Here is a 20,624-nt window from a genome sequence, read left to right as displayed (position 1 = left end):
TCCCACCAATGCATCCCTGTGCGAGTCTTTTCCAAAACAGTGTTCTCAAAGATTTACATTTTACATCGAGTATGACTCACCCCAGGTCTAATAATCTCTCAAAGACTGATATGTCAACTCTACAGGAACTTTCTAATAACAAGAATTTGGTAATTATTTCTGTGGACAAAGGTGGTGCTGTGGTAGTCATGAATTGGGCACAATATGATGCTGAGGCTCAGAGACAATTGGATGATGCCAGATGCTACACCAAAATGCCTCTTGATCCATCATCTATGTTCAAACATCAAATAGATAAATTTTTGGATTCAGCAGTAGAAAATGGCATAATCACACAAAATACCAAAAATCATCTTACATTGTCAGATCCAAACAGCCAATACCATCTATTTTCTGCCAAAGATCCATAAAGATCCCCTGAATCCCCCGGGTCGACCAATTGTGGCAGGTAATGGTTTTTTAACAGCACCACTATCGGAATTTTTAACCAAACATCTAAAACCATTACTGAGATGGGTAAGATCCAGAATTCAGGACACCACAGAATTCTTAGGGATTATAAATGACATGCAAATTGAGGATCATTGGCTGCTATGCACATTAGATGTTTGCGCATTATACACCAATGTACCACATTGGGCTGGGCTTGATGCAATTGAATACTGGTTGCATAAATCCGAGTTATATAAACCTGGCTTCAATACTTTCCTCATTTGTTTGACTGAACACGTTCTCACCAAAAATGTTTTCTTCTATGGCCAACAATGTTATCTCCAAGTATGGGGTACTGCAATGGGTGCATCGTTTGCTCCCATATATGCAGATTCATATATGGCATACATAGAACAAAAAATCATCTATGATGTTACACATAACATTTACTTGGGGGAAATTGATATTTGGCGTAGGTATCTGGATGACTGCTGAGTGGTGTGGAGGTCTGATGTGGAATACTTGATGGAATTCGTTGAGTATCTCAATGATAACAAGTGGGGCTTACAATTCACCATCAACCATGACCTACACAAGATCACATATTTGGATGTGTTGGTCACCAGGAATGAAGACAATACTCTTCGTACTGAAGTATTCAGAAAATACCCAGAATATAACACCTTACTCCACGCATCCAGCTTTCATCCAGCACGTCACCAAAAGCATCCCCAAGTCTCAATTCATTAGGATGAGACATATCTGTTCAGACGAACATAGCTTTAAATTCTTTCGCAAAGATTTGTCCAATAGGTTTCAAGAAAGAGGTTACAGCATGGGTTATGTACATACAAGCAAGCGATTATGCTGCAAATGTAGACAGAGAGGACCTTCTCAAATATAAACAAAAATCACAACACACAAATAACAATTTACGGTTCATTACCACATATGGCAGGAATGCCAACAGAGTCACTGATGCCATCAGACGACATTGGAATATTCTCTTAGCTGATAATATTTTGTCACAACATTTATCCGACACCTGTATGTTCGCATTCAGAAAAGGGAAAAGTCTTGGATCTTATTTCAACCACTATAAACATCAATATGATTCCATCAATCATGACATGACTCAAACCTTGATCTCTGGAGACAAGTTAGTTGGCTGCATGCCATGTGGCCACTGCAGCCATTGTAAACATGTGTTGAAAACCAAACAATTTTCCAGTAGTAATTGTGGCACCATATTTGATATTAAGTTTTTTGCAAATTGCAGCACAGACTGGATCATCTACATGGCTTCCTGTAGCTGTCATGCATTTTACATAGGACAGACATCTAGACCCCTCAGATTACGTATTTCTGAACACCTCAGTGATGTCAAATGCAAGAGAATGAGCAATGCCCTTTACAAACACACTCAAACATACCACAGCAAAATTTCATTTTACCATTATTAATAAAATAGTAGGTGACAGATCCAATAAATCTGGATGGCACAGTAAACTGAATGCAAAAAAGAAAAAAAATGGATTGTGAAATTAGGTGGACTGTTCCAGCCTGGTCTTAATGAATATTTACGATTTGGTACATTCATGAATATTCATGAACTCACCAATGAAACTCTATGATTATTTATCTTTAAATATATATAAGAAGTTCAAGATGTCTCTGTAAAATCACACTGATGAAGGCTAGGTCAATGCCATAGCCATAGTCTGTTTATTCTTTTTGTTTTTTATTTTTATTAACTAATTAAATTAGTTACACAGCTCACAGTTGCTGGCTTTTGTTTTCTGTCTACAAAATTAGAGGATGATCATCAATGCCAATTTAAAAAATTGGAATGGCTGCTAAATGGACTCTAATAGTGGAAGCTGAAGCTCTTTGGTCAAACAGTGGCTACAAATAGCAAAACTTTGTCAACAGGTGCAAAAAATGAATCTAAATTGTTTTCAGAGGCCCAAAACAAAAATCTCTTCGATTTACTGGAGTAGAGTCTCCTGGTGGAAGGACTATGGGAGGGCCAGAAGAATCTTTTGTACTGGGGAAGTTGTATTATACTACCTGGCAATTAACAGAACTGGAGGAACCAAGTTGTGAGCTTGAGAAAGCAGAGATTGGGGTGTACCAATCCCTGCAGGTGAGAGATAGCAGGTCTGGAACTGGGTCCAAAATCCATGGGTGGTTAATCAAATTAGGCCATAGAAAGGGAAACCAAATTTGCCTGGGCCAGAACGAAAAAATGAGAATCACCTTGCTCTGCAACCTTTGGGCTTTCTTTGGGAAGAGGGTATTACAGAAAATGGGGGAAAGGCATAAAGAAGACCCAAGGGCCAATCGAGGAGGACAGTGTCTCTCAGGGACTCCTCTTGAGGGGGGAGATTAAGGTAAAGTAGCTGCTGCACTTATTGTACATTGTAGAGGCAGAGAGTTTGCGGTAAGGCTGGCCCCATCAGTGAAAGATCACTTTTGCCACTTTGGGATTGAAAGATCACTTGTGAGGCAGTAGAATGTGCGTGCTCAGCTTGTCTTCTACCCCGCTGGAACTCCCCAGGATATGCATTGCCACAAAAAAGCAAATGGAAGATATCACCCATTGCCACACTCAGAGCTTCCTGGCAAAGGGGTAGGATTTGGTTCCCTCCTTGTTTGTTGATAAACCATACCACTGACATGTTGTCTGACGAGATTGCAACTGTTCCGGCAGGAAGAGCAGACTGAAAGGCTTGCAACGCTAGGAGCGCTGCTCTCATTTCCAGGACATTGATGTGCAAGCTGGCCTCTTGTGGAGACCAAGCACCTTGGACTGCTCTTCCCAGATAATGCCCCCCATCCCATCTGGGAGGTGTCTGTGGTCACTATGGCCTTGGGTTGCAGGGGAACAAAGGGATGGCCCATTAGGATTTCTTCTGATTGCATCCATCAGGATAGATCCTTTTTGCAATATCTTGTTATTAAGACTGGGTGAGTCATCGGATGAAATAGAATGGACCATTGGGAGGCCAGAAGCCACTGAAGTCTCCTCATATGAAATCTCGCCAAGGGGACTACCACCCTGGATCCTAGGGCTTAGAGAACGAATAGAACAGGCACTTTGTTTTTTACCAGAATAAGCTGTACTTGAAACCTTATCTTTTGGAGCCTGTGACAGGGTAGAGAAGCTACACATGAAAGTGTGCTGAAGCAGGGTCCTATGAATTCTAGGTCCTGAGTGGGTCACAGCTGTGACTTTTCATAGTTGACCGTTATATGCCCAGGGCACTGAACAAGTGTGTGATGAAGTCTGTGGCTTGCAGCAGTAGATGCCTGGTAGGGGCGGTGAGGAGCCAGCCGTCTAGATAAGGAAACACCCGGAATCCATGTAATTTCATGTACGCTGTGGCTACTGCCATGCATTTGGTGAACACCCTGGGGGCTGTGGTGAGGTCAAAGGGCAGCGCTCTGAACTGGTAATGACTGGCCACTAGCCAAAAGCAGAGAAACTTTCTTTAGCACTTGTCTATCTTTATGTGGTAGGTATATAGAGCACATCCAATCGCTTTTCCCTAGAAAGGGGAGAATAGACTGAACGGTGACTATGTGGAATTTTGTCTGCTGAATAAAATTGTTCAGAAGGCTGAGGTCCAATATTGGCCTCCAGTCCCCAGTCTTCTTTGGCACTAAAAAGAACCTGGAGTAAAATCCAGATCCTATCTGGTCTCGTGGAACTCCTTGGATGACACTTTCTAGCAACTTTTGATATGCGGTAGGTCTATAGAGCACATCCAATCGCTTTTCCCTAGAAAGGGGAGAATAGACTGAACCGTGACCATGTGGAATTTTGTCTGCTGAATAAAATTGTTCAGAAGGCTGAGGTCCAATCTTGGCCTCCAGTCCCCAGTCTTCTTTGGCACTAAAAAGAACCTGGAGTAAAATCCAGATCCTATCTGGTCTCATGGGACATCTTGGATGAGACTTTTTTTTTTAGCAACTTTTGAACCTCTATGGCTGCTTGATACCTCTGATTGGGTGGAACATCAGGGATTTTTCTCAGAGATCTTGGGAGAAGGGTGAAGGGAATATGATAGTCTCTAGTAATGATTCTCTGTACCCAAATATTGAAGGTTATGTGTAGCCAGGCTGTTGGGTGCAGTGAGAGTCTCCCCCAACTGCTTCCAGAGATAAGCAATCAGTCCTTCTTTCAGGAGTGCTGGTAGGGTTGCCCAGAGAAGCAGTCTTGTATTGCAAGTGAATAGGAAAAATAGGAAATTCACTCCGGGGATCACTTCTGTGGCTCTGCTCGACAGGGACATAGGAAAATAATTTTTTTGGGTGGCAAAAGCCAGGGAATCTTTATGGGTAGGCTTATATAGGCCCTAGGGACAATAGCCTAGTACCTACCCATGAACTTATGGAACCCTGGTTTCTCAGGCCACTTCTGCCTCATGGTCAGCGTCTTCCATCTCAGTTCCCCCTTCTGCCCCGAGGGGAGCTGTCGCAACGTATGTCCTAGGACCATGGGAATTTTTTAACCACATTTTTCCACTCCTCTGATTCCTGGAGTAAGATTGCTGACAAGTAGAAAAATGAATGCCCACAGCAGACGGGGTCTTTCCATCCTTTTCACACTTGGCTAGTGTGTCCTTCACCTTGGGGCCGAACAAAGATATCTATCAAAAGGAGCATTGATGAAGGAAGACTTGAAGGGTTCCGTGAATTCACACAAGCGCATCCAGGTGTGGCTCCTTATGGCAACTCGGGAACTCACTGCTCTGATTGTGCCTTCGGCTGCGTGTGCAATAAGCCGCATGGACAAGTTTGATATAGACTCCACGATTGCTAGCTGAGGGGTGACCTAATCCTGCACCTTGTTAGACACAGCTCCAGCGAGAGTCTTTGATAACTCCTTAATCAGGTCTCTCTGGAATCTAGTAAAGTTTTCTGTAAAGTTTAAAGACCTGAGTGTGAAAGAATATGAAGTATAGACCCGTCTTCCCAAGCTGTCCATCATCCTAGACTCCCGGTTAGGAGGATGTACAGTAGGAGTCTCACTGGCAAGTTCCTTCCTGGTGGCAGACGCCACCACAATGGCATACTGCTAAACCCTTGGCCCAATATTGGTGGCCCTCTGGTGGAGAAAGAATTTTGTCTGTTCTCCTGAGAATAGGCTCTATGGAATCAGGGGGGCTTCCAAGCCTCCTGCATGATCAGCTTATTAATATCACCAGCAGGTGGAGTGACTCAGAAAGTAGATGGTCGCGCACCGAATGCTTGCAGGTATACGGATTCCACTGAGGTTGGGTCTTGGGGCTTCCAGTTACCCCTTTGCTTGAGGATCTCTAGGATGTCTCCAAAGGAGACATCTTCAGGAGGTAACTGGTGGGAATCTTCCCCTTCATTGAAATACATGTCCTCGGTAATAGATTCTTCCAGGAAACCTAGGTGCTTCCTCTTGCACATCTTCTTATGGGGTGGGGGGGGTTCCTCAGTGTGGATCTCTGAGGAAGACTCCTAAGAAGAGGGGTCCCGTGCAGGGGTGACATGAAGCTTCGGTTCTTGCTGTCTCGTCGTGGGGAATGATGTCAGCTCTGGACCACAAAATATGGTAATATGACACTCCGATGCAGGAGGAACCAACTGAGGGCCTGCAGAGGTTAAAGCTCTCTCCATAACCTGGAAGGCAGGGTCCCCCCAAAGAGGAGTGGGAGCCTGGAACCGAGGTCACACCCTGCTCCAAGAGTCTGCCCTCCGTGGCAGGAGCTGGAGAAGGACCCACAACCGACAAAGTCCCAAGAGCTAAGGTTGGCCCTGTATAAACAGGGGCCGATCCAAGACCCTTGGAACCAGCAACCGAGTCTCGGCCCCGAGAATCTGTCAGTTCCAAGGAGGGAACCGAAGTAGTCACAGCAACATCCGGTGCCGAGGTAGGGATGCCTAATGGCACCGAGGCAGCTGGTACCGGAAGGGGGGGGGTAGAAGTGCTGGGCTCCAAAGCTCTAGTGGAAGTCAGAGGAAGAGACAGTGTAAGAGACAGTGTAGGAGTCCTTGGAGAAGATATCCCAACTCCAGAAAGGAAAGGGGCTTGAGAAGGGGAATTATCTCCGACTGTCAATAGCTGCTCCACCAATCTCACTGTCCATCTAAGAGAGACGCCTGGAGGAATGAATTGAAAAACCTGAAGGGGACTCGGGTCATTCTAGGAAGGGACTAGGCAACTGGCCCGCAAAGGGGTCCATGGAAGGTGAATACCTCGTCCTGGGAAGAAGATTTGGGTCTGGTTTTGGCACCGAGAGGGCAGGCACAGCCTGCTGAGGCGCCATTGAAGTAGTCAGCACCGAGCTCCAAAGTAAAGATGCTGGTGCCGAAGGCACCATAGTAGCAGTAGTCAGTGCCAAGGATTCTTGAAGCTGTAACTTTGATACCTTTGCTTCTGGTTCCGTGGAGGCAGTTGGAAGTGTAGTCTTATGTTTTTGAGCCACCGGTGCCATAGGGTGACACAGGTACCAAGTGGCTCTTCTTTTTGATAGGATCTGACTTAGGAAGGGAGTCAAACTTGTCCAAACCAATTTTCAACAAGCCCTTCAAAATGAGCTTATTCCATCGCTCGACCTTAAACAAGCCAAAACACACATACACCATGGACAGGAGGAAGTCTACCAATGATGGTAATGGAGAAAATACCCAAGTGTACTAGAGAAAGAAAGAGGAAAGGAAGTACTAATGATGGTACTAAGAATTACCTCAAAAGGTAAGAAGGCGGGAGAGGGGTTAACAGCAATGGTAATGAAGATTACCAGCAGTACGGGGTAGAAAAGTCAAAGACACACATAGCTGCAAAAATTATAGAATACAATGACAAAGGCATAAAAGTCTAGACAGCAAAAGGTACAAAGAATAAGGAAATTTTAAAGACTTAGCTGAAAGCAACAGCTGACGTGTTTTGCTGATAAGAGTGACAAACAAGATCCAAGGTAATGCAGAGAGGGGAATTGTGGGTTGAGTCTTAGCTCAAGAGTTTTTGGCAGTCACGAGCTGTATAACGGCTTAGGTGATTCCAAGGATTGGAACAGAGTCCCATTCGTCAAGAATGAATGAAGATTGACAACATCAGATCTATTTTTACTACACGAAATCAAGAAATGGAGAACCAGAAATGACCTTAAATCTACTGAAATTATGCAGAGAGGTTAAGCAGCAGTCCAAATCACTAGGCCCTGGACTGGTACTGGGCCATGGATCATTTGGGACCAGGCCGCACAGAAAGAATAAAAAAACGTTTTATGCTGGGCGACCGACTGTTCAGAAAAAAGTGTGTGTGTGTGTGTGTGTGTATATATCTAGTTGTATGAGCATGTTTATGTTTCTGTCTACGTGTGTGAGTGAAAGTGTGCATGAAAGCAGAATGTATGTGTGTTTGAAAGCAGAAGAGACTGTGTGTGTGTGTGTGTGTGTGTGTGTGTGTGTGTGTGTGTGTGTGTGTGTGTGTATGAGGGAGACTGATGAGTGAGATCAATCAAGCCATTATTTTAAACTCGCTAAGCAGTGCTTTTGCTGTTTAGCAAGTGTAAAATTAAAATAAATGAAATCGAAAAAAAAAAGTGTGTGTGCGTGTTTATGTTTCTGTCTACATGTGTGACTGAATGTGTGCATGAAAGCAGAAGAGACTGTGTGTATACATATGTGTGTGAGAGAGAGAGAGAGAGACCCAGAGAGTGAAGAGTGAGAGTGACCCATGGCAGCAGCAGCATCAGTTAAGACATTTGTGTACCTCTCGACTATACCTCTCCACACAAGAAACCTGGACAAAGCCACAAATAACGGGGGGCAAACGACCAACAATAAAGACAGATTTTAAATGCTGCTCTTATAAACTTAGAAAGTTACTAGAACAACAGTGTTTCCATTAGCATGTATTATCCGAACAATATGAAGTCTTAAACTCAAATGCCTGTAATTATTTAATGACTTCAATCCCCAGTCATCTTCCAGAAAACTACACATTTTATGAGAATGGGACCAAATATATGAGCCAAAAATCTGGACATTCTGCAAAAATCTGGACAGCTGAAAGGTATGCTCGGTTGACTCTTAGTGCAAGATATCTGGATAAACCTAAAATAAACAGGGGACAGAGGCTCAAAATAGGAACATATTTTACTTGATTATTGGGATTTGTGTTAGTACACATTTTCTGAAACAGAGATATGTGTAAGAGCGACAGTAAAGAGGTTTGCATACCTCTGGACCTTTCAGCTGAAGAAATCTAGATAAACCTTAAAATAAAGAGGAAACAAAGGCTCAAAAATAGGAACAGATTTTAATTACTGTTCTAATAAAATTACCAACTTACTTAAAAAGAAGTCGCGTACTTACCATAACGCTCCATCTTTGTTTGTTGTGTGTCGAAGGGGCCGACTGAGTTCCTGTGATAGACAAAGCCCTCTTTATTGCTTCAAAGGCCGGTCCCTCTGAAGAGGAAAAGGAGCCCAGAACCGAGATAGACTCCCTCGGAACCATGGTCATTCCCTGTTCCAACGAGACTACCACAAGGCAGAAGCCGGAGGCGAGCTGAACTGCGCCGATGGTCCAAGGCACAGGGACAGCTTTGAAAAAATTGGAGTCAACTCCTGCTCCTCAGAACTGACAGGGCAGACACGGCTCCGGGAGGTCTTGGGATCTGAAAGAACCAAAGAACCCAGGGTAATCACCTGTTCCGAAGGAAGGGAGATCTCTGGAACTGATGCAACCGGTGCCAGACTTGAATCTGGGAACTCTAAAACCTCAGAGGAGGAGGAGTTAAAGGTGTAAAGGGTAGTTCGGCACCCAAACCTGCAGAGGTCGGGGCCAAAGGAAGTCCTGTTAAACCTCTCGCCCATAGAAATTTATTCACCAGTCTCTCCACATCCAGTTCTGTAAGGCTTTTGGTGGAACAGATTGACATTACAGATGGCGATTTAGGCCCCGGAAGGAAAACTTCAGGGAGTTCACCTATAAAGGGATCAACAGAAGGTTTTGCCCTGGACAAAATTTCCTTTTGTACTGTATCATTACTCAGCACCAAAGTAAACGGTGCTGATGAAGAGCCAGAAGGTACTTTGTCTTGTGTAGAGAGTTTCAGCATCAGGTCAGGAAAATGTCTGTACCGAAGATTTTCTTGGTAGTGAAGATTTAGATCCCGAGGCCATTGATTCCGACAGGGTTTTAGGAACCAAGGATGTTGGTTTCCTAGGTATCAGCGCTGATGAAGAAGTCGGTACTGACAAACTCCTCTTTTTGGCCTTCTCTGTGGAGGAGGAGGAAGAAGGCAGAGAAATTTCTTACGCTTTTTATGAGCAGATATGGCATCTCCAAAGGCAGAAGGAATAAAGCCTTTTAGAATTAACTTATTTTTCCTCTCTACAGGGGCTCTGCGATGAGAGATGGCAAATGCTATAATCCTCCTGTAAGAGGACAGGACCCAAACAATATATGTACAAATGCAAATCTGAGAGAAATCTTGTGGCCACACTTCTAGCATTTTTTGAAGCCAGAGGGACCCTTAGACTTTTTAGCAATAACAAAAATAAAGCACACACCACAGTCATACTAGAGAGATATGCAGAAGGCACACTCAACAACTAAAAGGAGGAAGGAAAGTTTTTTTATTTTTATTTTTTTAAGGAAAGGAAAGGAAGAAAACTAATAACAATGACAGTAAAGTTACACAAAGTGTACGGAAAGGAAAGAAACTATCAACAATGATAGTAAAGGTACACAAAGTGTAAGGAAAGGGTAGAGAAAGTGTATAGGGCTATAACACAGCAAAGACAAAGATATAATAGGACTATGAAGAAAATTTGGAAACCTGGTCTCTTCGTAGTTCCGACCGGCACCTTCTAGACATCTATAAACTAAACAAAACTTATGGTAAACTCCTCTATAAAACACACTGTGTCCCTTGAGTGGAATAGACTTCCACCTCACATTCGTAACATCACTTGTTCCAGCTGCTTTAAAACTGAAGTCAAGCACTACTTTCTGAACTCAAAAGTCTGTCCTTGCCTAAATCCTCCATAATCTGCATTTTCCTTTCTTTTTCTTTTCACTACCTTTGTACATCTAATAATTTAGAGACTAATCTGCTCACTAGATAATACATTATGCTACTTGGGTAAGATGTGTCATTACTGTAAACACTTAAATGCACTAGTTGTATTTACTTCATTTTGTTTTATTTTTATTTACAGTTATTCGTTTCATCTGATTACTGCATATGTAATTTTTTGCTTATGTTGTATTGCTGCATTGTTTTTCTTGGGTTTTGTACATTACCTACTATGTTATCTTTTTATGTTTGCATTGCTGGAGCTTTTCTCCTTGGGTCTCCACTGAAAATGGGCCACTGGCTCAGATGGACTACCCCAGTTAACAAATGTCAAATAAATAAATAAAATTATCAAAATTAGCTCGAGAGCTACAGAGAACGAGTCTGTCTTGAAAAGCGGCAGACGAGATCTGGGGTAACAGAGAGAAGGATTGTGGGTAGACTGGAAGCTCAAGAGTTTTTGGCTTACATGAGCTGTAGTAATGGCCGATGGGTTCAGATGTCAGAACTGAACCCCATATGTCAAAGATAAAATGAAAACTGACATCAGATTAAAAGGATTTGTGTTAGTATGAATTTTCTGAAGAAAATAATAGTCTGAAAATCAAATGTATGCCATTATTTAGTAACTTCAATCTCCAATGACTGGCAACATACCAAACGTTTTAGGAGTAAGTGACCCAAAAATAAAGTAAATGCCTGGATATTTTTTTAAAAGTTATATTCTGGATGTAAAATGCTTCCTCCAACACCATTAACAAACTACAGCAAGTTTGAAACATTAGGTGGAGCAACTACATCAAAAATATAGAACGTATATAATATAATACGAGGAAGACAGAAAAAACGAGCAGCGGAAGAACAGCAGATAGGACCCACACTCAAAAAGATGTGGGAGAGAACGAGCAATCACTAATCTGGAATATTTCAGACAGAGAATTATCTAGTGATGAAATATTTATACTAGAAAAAGGTCTATCCTTTATTCCATCTACTAGTGATATCACGGAATCAGTGATAGATCTAAAAATGTTTGCACGTAATTTACAGTTAAAATTAAACTTTGGGAAATCTAGTCATGATATGGTTGCATCAAATTTTAAAAAACCTAGTAGTTACATTCCTGTTCTTCACCCTTTAATAGAACCTTTTTCTAAAATGGTTGAACAAGAGCTACATGTGAAAGCAGAAAATAACCGTTATAGAAAATGGGCAGGGAATATAAATTCTAAACAGCGTGTAGCATTAAACAATCTTAAACAGGATAATAAAATAATCATTAGACCAGCTAATAAAGGCGGACCAATAGTCATTATGAACATCAGTGACTATGTCACAAGTATGCTATATCTTTTAAATACTAATTATTATTGTCCTATTCATTATGGACATCTAGAAAGAATAGTTGACAATTTTTCTGATTCATTGTTATATATGTTTCAAAGTACTAGAATTACAGAAGAACTTTATAGTTATTTTAGAGTTCTAGAACCAACGATACCATGTATACAAGGGGTACCCAAGATCCATAAGGATCCTGTAAAACCTCCCATGAGACCCATAGTCTCTGGGGGAGGATGGGTCACTGAACCCATCTCTATTTACCTAGAAAGCAAATTAAGACCAGTAGTTAACCAATATAAATATATACTAAAAGACACCAAACAATTTTTGATGATGCTATATGATAGTATGAAAGAAGTTACACCTGAAGAGCAATATATATTGGTAACATTGGATGTGCAGTCTCTATTCACATGTATACCTAATATGGAAGGACTAGGATGCATACGTAGATGTTTAGAGAAGGAAGGGTCCTTTATAGACATACAAATAGAAACTTTATATGACCTAATGCGAATGGTTCTTACTAATAATGTGTTCGCTTTTCAAGAACAGTTACACTTACAACGGGATGGCGTAGCTATGGGCACTTCGTGTGCCAATAGCTACGCCTATCTCGTAATGGCTGATTGGGAGCACAACTGTTTGAGTTGGATTATTTTAAACGGTACGTCAAGTTTTATGTCCATTTTGTAGATGATCTTTTTCTCTTCTGGATTTCAGATGAGCATAAACTACATGAATTTTTTCAACAAATGAATTGCTTAACCAGTTATTTGAATTTCACTTTAGAAACGTCTAGGTATAAAATACCGTACCTGGATGTATATATAGAAAGAACAAGCATGGGTTTAATTAACACAAGCGTATATGGAAAAAAATGCTATAGGAATGCCATTTTGCATAGATCTAGTATGCATCCAAATTTTGTCTTTAAAAATATTATACGAGGACAAGCTATGAGGCTATCCCATCTGTATTCCTTTGAGACAGGGTACAGGAATGAACTTCTAGAATTCAAACATAAGCTTGAGCAAAGATTGTATACGTGTGCAGATATGGAAGTCGGTCTTATGGACTTAGATAGTTTACGTTTAGATAAAGCACGTCCTTATTTTGCAGAAAGAAATGATAAGGACATGCTAACAATTTCTAAACAAAATAATACAAGTGAAGATGGTCTTAGAGTGTGCATTTATCATACACAAGATGTTAGGCAGGTAAAGGATATCTATAGGAAGTATTGGGACATCTTGACGGTGAACCCCCAAATACATGACATCATAGGTGACTATCCTAGTTTTACTTATAGAAATAAAATGAATTTATATAGGATGTTATGTGGTCCTAATAGAGTTAGAACCACACAAAGCAATACAGAAAAAAACTATGGTACTAAACCCTGCATGAGATGCAATCACTGCAAGTTTATTAATAATACTAATAGATTTATACACCCTATTACCAAAAGGGAATTCATTTTTAAAGTAGAAGCTAATTATAACACTGAGCATCTTGTTTATTCAGCCACTTGCATGTCGTGTCAAGCATATTATGTGGGTAAAACAGATCGGAGATTGCGAGACAGAATCAGAGAACACGTCTATGATACTAATACTAAATCCTCTAGAAGTGCTCTTTCTAAACACACATGTAGTAATACGCCAAAGCATACATTTAAGTTTCAAGTGGTTCAGACAAATGTTCCAAATGTTAGAAGAGGTGATATCAGGAACAGAACTGAAGAAATTGAAAGCAAATGGATTATTAGATTAAGGTCTGACTGCCATCCTGGTCTAAATGACAGAGTATCGATAAAGCTAGTTTTAAAAAGTAGACCTCTCAGAAATTGAAAACATTTTTTGTTGTTTATTTTTCATATATTTTTTATACACATTTACACATTAACATTCATTTTTTACACAATCACATGCATATCATAAGTTTCCATAAAATCTTTGTATGCACATTTATTTTATTAATACATGCGTCTGATTTTATTTTATCCAACATTCCTGTTTATATTATTATACGTTATATACATTTTTCACATATATTTTATATTATATGTCATATATTGTAGTGCTGCATTTCACGAATATTCATTTTATAGACAGGTTTTATATCTATAATTATTGTTTTTATTTTTTTATCAGGCATATCCAGTTTAACTGATGTACATTGCTTTTTATATGTAGTATAGTTCCTATTGTAATACAATGACATGATGAAAGATATATTATTTAAGTTGTCTCATGTAGTTAACCAAATAAAAGAATGAGATTTTTACTTTAAAATACAATTCTTAATTAACAGAGGAAATGATGTCATTGTATATACTATATATAAGTGTGTAATTAAGTAATTATTTTAATGGCCGGAAGAAGCCTTAGTGGTGAAAGCACTTGCCGTTTCCAATAAAGCTTTACTATTTACGTGAAGTCCGAATTATTTAAATGTTATTTTGAGACTTTGGATATATCACGCTTTGAGAGCAGCAGATTCCTGTAACAACTGTGAACTTTACAAGACTTGAGAGCTTATTGTTCTGCCGTATCATTTATTCGTTTCCTTGATTTTACTTTATTTTTACAGCAGCTATTTTTTTACTAACAATATAATATAATACTTAAAAGAACAACACAACAGTTTTACAGAGAGCCAGTGCTCTAAGTTTAATAAAGCCCTCCAGGGTGTGTGTTAATGTGTAATTAATGCCCTTCCAGGGGTGTAGTGGCAGGGCTTCATAACACTCTTGGGCGGGCATTAACTACACATTAACACACACCCTGTCAGGCATTATTGCTTGCTTATTATGCGAGTGCAATGGCTGGCCCCGGGAAAATTTTCTTACATAAAACCAGTCCGTGGTGCAAAAAAGGTTGGCGACCACTGAGTTAAGGTATCTTAGAAATGTTAGTTATTTTAACTTACTTTTTAATATAAAATGTCTTTGTCAGTATAGGTAGGGATGAGAAATAGTAAAACACTACTCGATAAAGGAACATTCTATGAGAATGATTAAGATGATACAAGACTGATAAAGTGTTATTTTTGTTGAGTGCCTGCATGAGTCATAACTATGTTTAACATTTTGTATTGCTTCAATGTTCAAGTGGAATATATCCCTGGAAAGCAAATGAATGACATTTATGTGGAAGGGCATTAATTACACATTAACACACACTCTGGAGGGCATTACTGTGCTTAGAGCATTGGCTCTCTGTAAAATTGTTGTGTTGTACTTATTTATCATTTTTGTATCGTATTAATCATTCTCATAGAATGTTATTTTATTAAGTAGTGCTTTACTTAAAAATAAAAGTATAAATTCAAGTCAGCCAATTATAAAAAAAATAAATTAAGAACGAAAATGAAACTATACTCAGTTCTACCTTCTCGGCTGATATAAAACTTGGGAGACTTGCCAACATCCAAAACTATATATCGACAATGCCTCAAAAAGCCTTGCAATCTAGTCAGAAAAGATAAAGAAATGAACAAGACTTTGCTATCACAGTGGCAATGATTCTCTATACATAGAGCTACACTGGACATTATGCAAATGTCTGATTCCCAGCACCTAAAATTAACTATATACACTTATCTCAGTCACAGCCATGGATCTGTGGTGATTAAAAGAAATGCAACGAAGTCACAGTGAAAGTAGGCTATCACACAACAGATACAGAACAATCAGGATTTGAAAGGACAGTTCACCAATTTGCCTTACTGGTTCAACTACTTCCACAAACAGAATTTTATTTATTTAACATTTGTTAACCAGGAAAGTCAGACTTGGAACGAAGCCAATTTTCAGCGGAGGCCCGGGGAGAAAAGCTCCAGATGTATGTCTTTGTAACGTGGGAGGAAACCGGAGCACCCGGAGGAAACCCACACGAATGCAGGGAGGACATGCAGACTCCACAAAGAAGGCAGCCCAGCCAAGAATCGAACCAGAGAACCTCTTGCGGTGAGGCTACAATGCTACCGCTGCACCGGCAACTGTCTTCTCCTTGAAGCTGAAAAAGACATGTATATATATATATATATATATATATATATATATATATATATATATATATATATATATATGATGGAAGGGGGAAAAATTCAGCCAGAAGGGAACTCTCCTCAAAACGGAAGGATAGCTATTTTAGAATACAAGATCTCAGATAAAAATAATGCCCTGCCTTACTCCTGTCTTCCTTGCCAATGGTGGTGTTATTACTCCTGACCAAAGACTACTGTAACCTACCTTTACTACAACTGTTCTCCCATTTTCAAACTTTTTCTCTCACCCTTTTTCCCTTCTGCTGCCATCTCCATATCCTAAGCCCACCTAACACTGTTCACTTGGTTTCTTCACTCCCTGTTCCCTTTTGTGTTGGTATGCACATGCCCCGACATATACACACACACACACACACACACACACACACACACACACACACACACACACACACACACACACACACACACACAACATACTAATTTTGAAAGACAATATATGAAAATGAATAAAACATCCACATGCTTGGTGAAAAAAAAATTTGTGCAATAAAGAACAGTCACTTTGATACTGCAATTAGCTCAGCAGCTTTTACTGCTCTCCCTTACTGCAGAACAAGAAAATAAATACATAAATAAAATAAAATAAATTTATCAACATTTCAAAGTATTTGCTGCTGGCCTGCAATTTAGCATTTGTTTTCTTTGTTAAGAAGGAAATTCTAAGTATATTAAATTTCTCTCTCACTCACTGCAGTACTAGTGGTGTGCAGGAGCCATATGTCACTATGATGTACTTTATTATTACTTTTTAAGGTTAGTGGACCTTCAGTTTTAAAGAACAGATTACAAGCTTTGACAATTATCATCCAAAGCCATATTTATCGTCTTTAAAAGGACTTTGTCTTCCCTAAAGGGATTCAGAGGTTCTGCAGTGCATCTACTTCTACGCTGTTAGTGGACCTCCAATTTTAAAGAACAGATTACAAGCTTTGACAGGTGTCGTCCAAAGACGTATTTATCATCTCTAGAGACTCAGTCTTCCCTAAAGAGACTTGGAGGCTCTGCAAGTACATCTACTTCTGCTCTGTATGCTATAGTCTTTATGACTTGCATGAAATACCTGACTGTGTTAGCCTGCTCAGCTACAGTCTTTATGACTCACATTAAATACCTGACTGTGTTAGCTTGCTCACACACCACTGAGCCAAACTCCTGCTCTACATTTCCCCTATATTCTATCTCCACTCCTGCTCTACATTTCCCCTATATTCTATCTCCACTCTGCCTACCTTCTACCCCACCAGAATCCTCTATACAAAAGCTGCCTTCCAGTGATAATCTAATGCTATTTCACCTCAGTAGCTGTGTTTCTCTACCTTCCTTTTTCCCCCTGTGATACACAAGTTCTACCTTTTGCTCATATTTTCCTGTAACAGTACAGCTCTGCATTTACCTGCCAGTTCTTCTAGCTGCACTGATGGTTTTTGTGATCTTTCCCGCAATCGGCTCTGCCCGCTATGCTTGGGCTCTCTCTGCTCCCCTACCCCCAAATCCTACCCTGCCCCCACTACCCCTAAACTTAACTCTACCTAGCCACACCCTCCAATTTGCTATCTACCAATAAAGCTGCAGTACACATTCCCATACCCCCATCCAGCACTACATCCTTATTATAATATAGGCACCCATTTCCTTCCACCTTCCTAACTAGTGCTAAACTCCTCTTACCCTATATCGACATTTACTTATTCTACTTATCTCAGAATACTCAGAGTCCCTCCTCTTTACTTCCTCTGTACCTTGCATCACTACTACCCCTACTTTAATTATTTCTTTTTACTTCCTTCTATCATTCACATCTATCCAAGTTAACATTCACATCTATTTTCTGCCAACTCTCTCTCTTCCTGCAATACTCTTTCATAGCTCTTCTTTATATTCCAAAACAATGGTTTCTTCTCTTCATATCAGTCTTAAGAATTTTATCTCTGCACACATTCTGCTTTAGCCTTCTCATTCTGCTTAACCAGCTAACATCATATCATAATAATATTCAACACCTTTTCTCCTTCCACAAAGTTACAAATCCTCTGGCCCACCAAACTTCTCTCACTCACTACAATATTGCCACCAATCTCTATAATACATCTCATATAGAGTACTTCCCATTCAAATGCATTCACCTCCATACTAAATCTCAAACACTTTTCAAGTTCAACAAATTCCTAATTAAACTAAGTAAAGCTCTACTGTGTCTCCCTTCACCACTAAAAGTAAGTGGTGATATCCACCTTAACCCTGGTCCCACATGTCCTTAGCAGCTTCCTACCTCACTTTATTATTCAGATATCGGATTCCCTAGAAGGCTGTAACCTCCTATTAATCAACATGAATCTAAGTAGTATAGTAAATAATGTCCATGAACTTCACGCCTGTATTTCCCAACACTCCCCTGATATTGTCATACTGAAACTTGGCTTAAACCTGAAATTAAGAACAATGAAATTCTCCCTCCAGGCTACAATACAAATAGACATGACAGACTGACGGTGGTATAGCCATAACGTTTAAACAAAATTTAAAATTAGAACTTATTGAAACAAAACATCCTTGAATTTAGTAATGCTGAATTACTACTTACCAAACGTAAAATTAACAACAAAAATCTAATAATTGTTGTCACTTATATCCCTCCTGGCAATCACCGTAACACAACTGAGAAATGACTCCACTGGACATCTTCAACCTTCTCACAAGAAACTATAATAATGGGTGACTGGTGCTCTTACAATTCTGATAATCACACTAATTTTATTAACCTCCATTGCTTTTCACAGCTAGTCCATACCACAACAAGAACTGACAAATCAACCAAAAAACAATCACTCCTAGACTAGATCCTCACCAACAAACCTCTAGCCTTCCAAACAGGTTGTCTCTCTGATAGTATTGGTGATCATCTTCCTACCTACTTATTTAAACAACATCTAATCCCCCCTAGACAAACCTTCTTCCACCAAATTCATAACAAAAAGAACTTTACTCATCAACCATTTATGTCTTCTATCTTGCAACTTTGCAATTAGTCCCCACTCAAAACACTTCCTCTTGATACTGCAGTACAATATTTCAGTTCCAGCTTCCTGGATATACTGAATAGGCTAGTTCCTTGCAGAACTATCAGATTAAAATTTACTTGGCTAACAAAAGACACTAAAGTTCTTAAACAAAGTGATAAAGCCGGGACTACCTGCCATATGACCAAAAATCTTGTACTTGTTAACTGTTTTACCTTTGCATTCTACTGCTGTGCAGACATTTTTGGATTGTACTATATTTCTGTGACCCTACTTTAATATTTTGTAAATATCATAACTGTATTACTTCTGGAGCTTTTCTCCTCGGGTCTCTACTGAAAATGGGCCCATGGCTCAGTTGGACTAACCCAGTTAAATGTCAATAAATAAACAAATCAAGCTAACCTTGAACTATATAAACAACTTAGAAATAAAGCTAAGTCCCAGAACAAACTAGATAAAAAAACCTACTTTACTGAAACATAACAATCCTAAAAAATCTGGATTGCAATAAATAACCTTCTTCAGCCTGGAAATTCATCCACCCCCACCCCTTCAACATCCAACAGCAGTGACAGTATCTGAATGCAGTTCAATACATTCTTTGTAAACTCTATTCACTCACTCACTCACTAATCCTAATCACAATAAACCTCCAACTATTCCAAATGCTTCCAATGCTACCAGTAACTCCTTCTCCTTTAAACCTATTCAAACTCTCACTATCAAAAGTCTACTCTCTAAACTTAAACCTACAACCCTTGCTGTTGATAACCTAGCTACTGAATTCCTAAAAACAGCAGCCAAGACAAAAGCCTATCCTGTCAGTATACTGATCAATTTCAATCTCAGAACAATACATCCCTTTAAGTTGGAAAATATCTTACATTATCACTTGCACAAAGGTGGCAACTCTATTGAGTTTTCTAACTACAGACCCATTGCAGTCTTACCTCCCCTTTAGAAAAATATTAGAAAAATGTATCCACATGCAACCTCTTCATCACACAGTATCCAGTAACCTCTTATCTAACACACAGCATGGTTTCCAGCCTAACCACAGTACCACTGCTACCCTCAAGTTTTACTAATACCATAAAAAAAGCACAGAAATAATGAGATTCTTGTATCCTCCATCTTTTTGGATCTATCCAAAGCTTTTGACACTGTTTCCCATCACAAACTTCTGAATGAACACTCCACTTAAAACTTAGCCACTATTCCCTAGCTTGGTTCCACAATTATCTTGCTAGCCAATAACAAGCTGTGAAATGGCAAAGAAAACTCTCATCCCTATTGCCTATCAATACGGGAGTTCCTCATGGTTCTATCCTAGGTCCTCTACTTTTTACCATTTCTACCAACCGACTCCATACATCTACTCTTCTAGCCTCCTTTATTCAGTATGCAGATGACACAACTCTTATCTCTCTGCTGCACCTTCTCTAAAACAACTTACTATCATTATACAACGGTCCTTCCTAGCTGTTGAAACATGGCTATCAGATTTTCATCTGATTTTGAATCCTGCTAAAACAAAACTGATGCTCTTTCACCCCAGCAAATCACAATATGCCACAACCTCTTTCCAAATACACTCCTCAAACAACACAGTTATAGCAGCTGTTACTCAAGCTAAATTATGAGGTATTCTAATTGACAACAACTTGAAAATTGACATACACCTT

General features: G+C 39.8%; 1 protein-coding gene across 5 annotated transcripts in view; it reads right to left on the bottom strand.

Annotated features, from left to right (window-relative positions):
• HERC1 (HECT and RLD domain containing E3 ubiquitin protein ligase family member 1) overlaps positions 1-20,624 on the bottom strand; it is a 3,987,333-nt gene that overhangs the window by 1,988,839 nt on the left and 1,977,870 nt on the right. The gene's annotated exons all lie outside the window — the stretch shown is intronic.

The sequence above is a fragment of the Protopterus annectens genome, chromosome 7.part0 (genome assembly GCF_019279795.1).
Source record: "Protopterus annectens isolate FY-2018-M chromosome 7.part0, PAN1.0, whole genome shotgun sequence".
NCBI classification, from domain to species: domain Eukaryota; kingdom Metazoa; phylum Chordata; order Ceratodontiformes; family Protopteridae; genus Protopterus; species Protopterus annectens.
The sequence above is the reverse complement of the archived record's forward strand: the minus strand, read 5'-3'. Positions and strand labels throughout refer to the sequence as shown.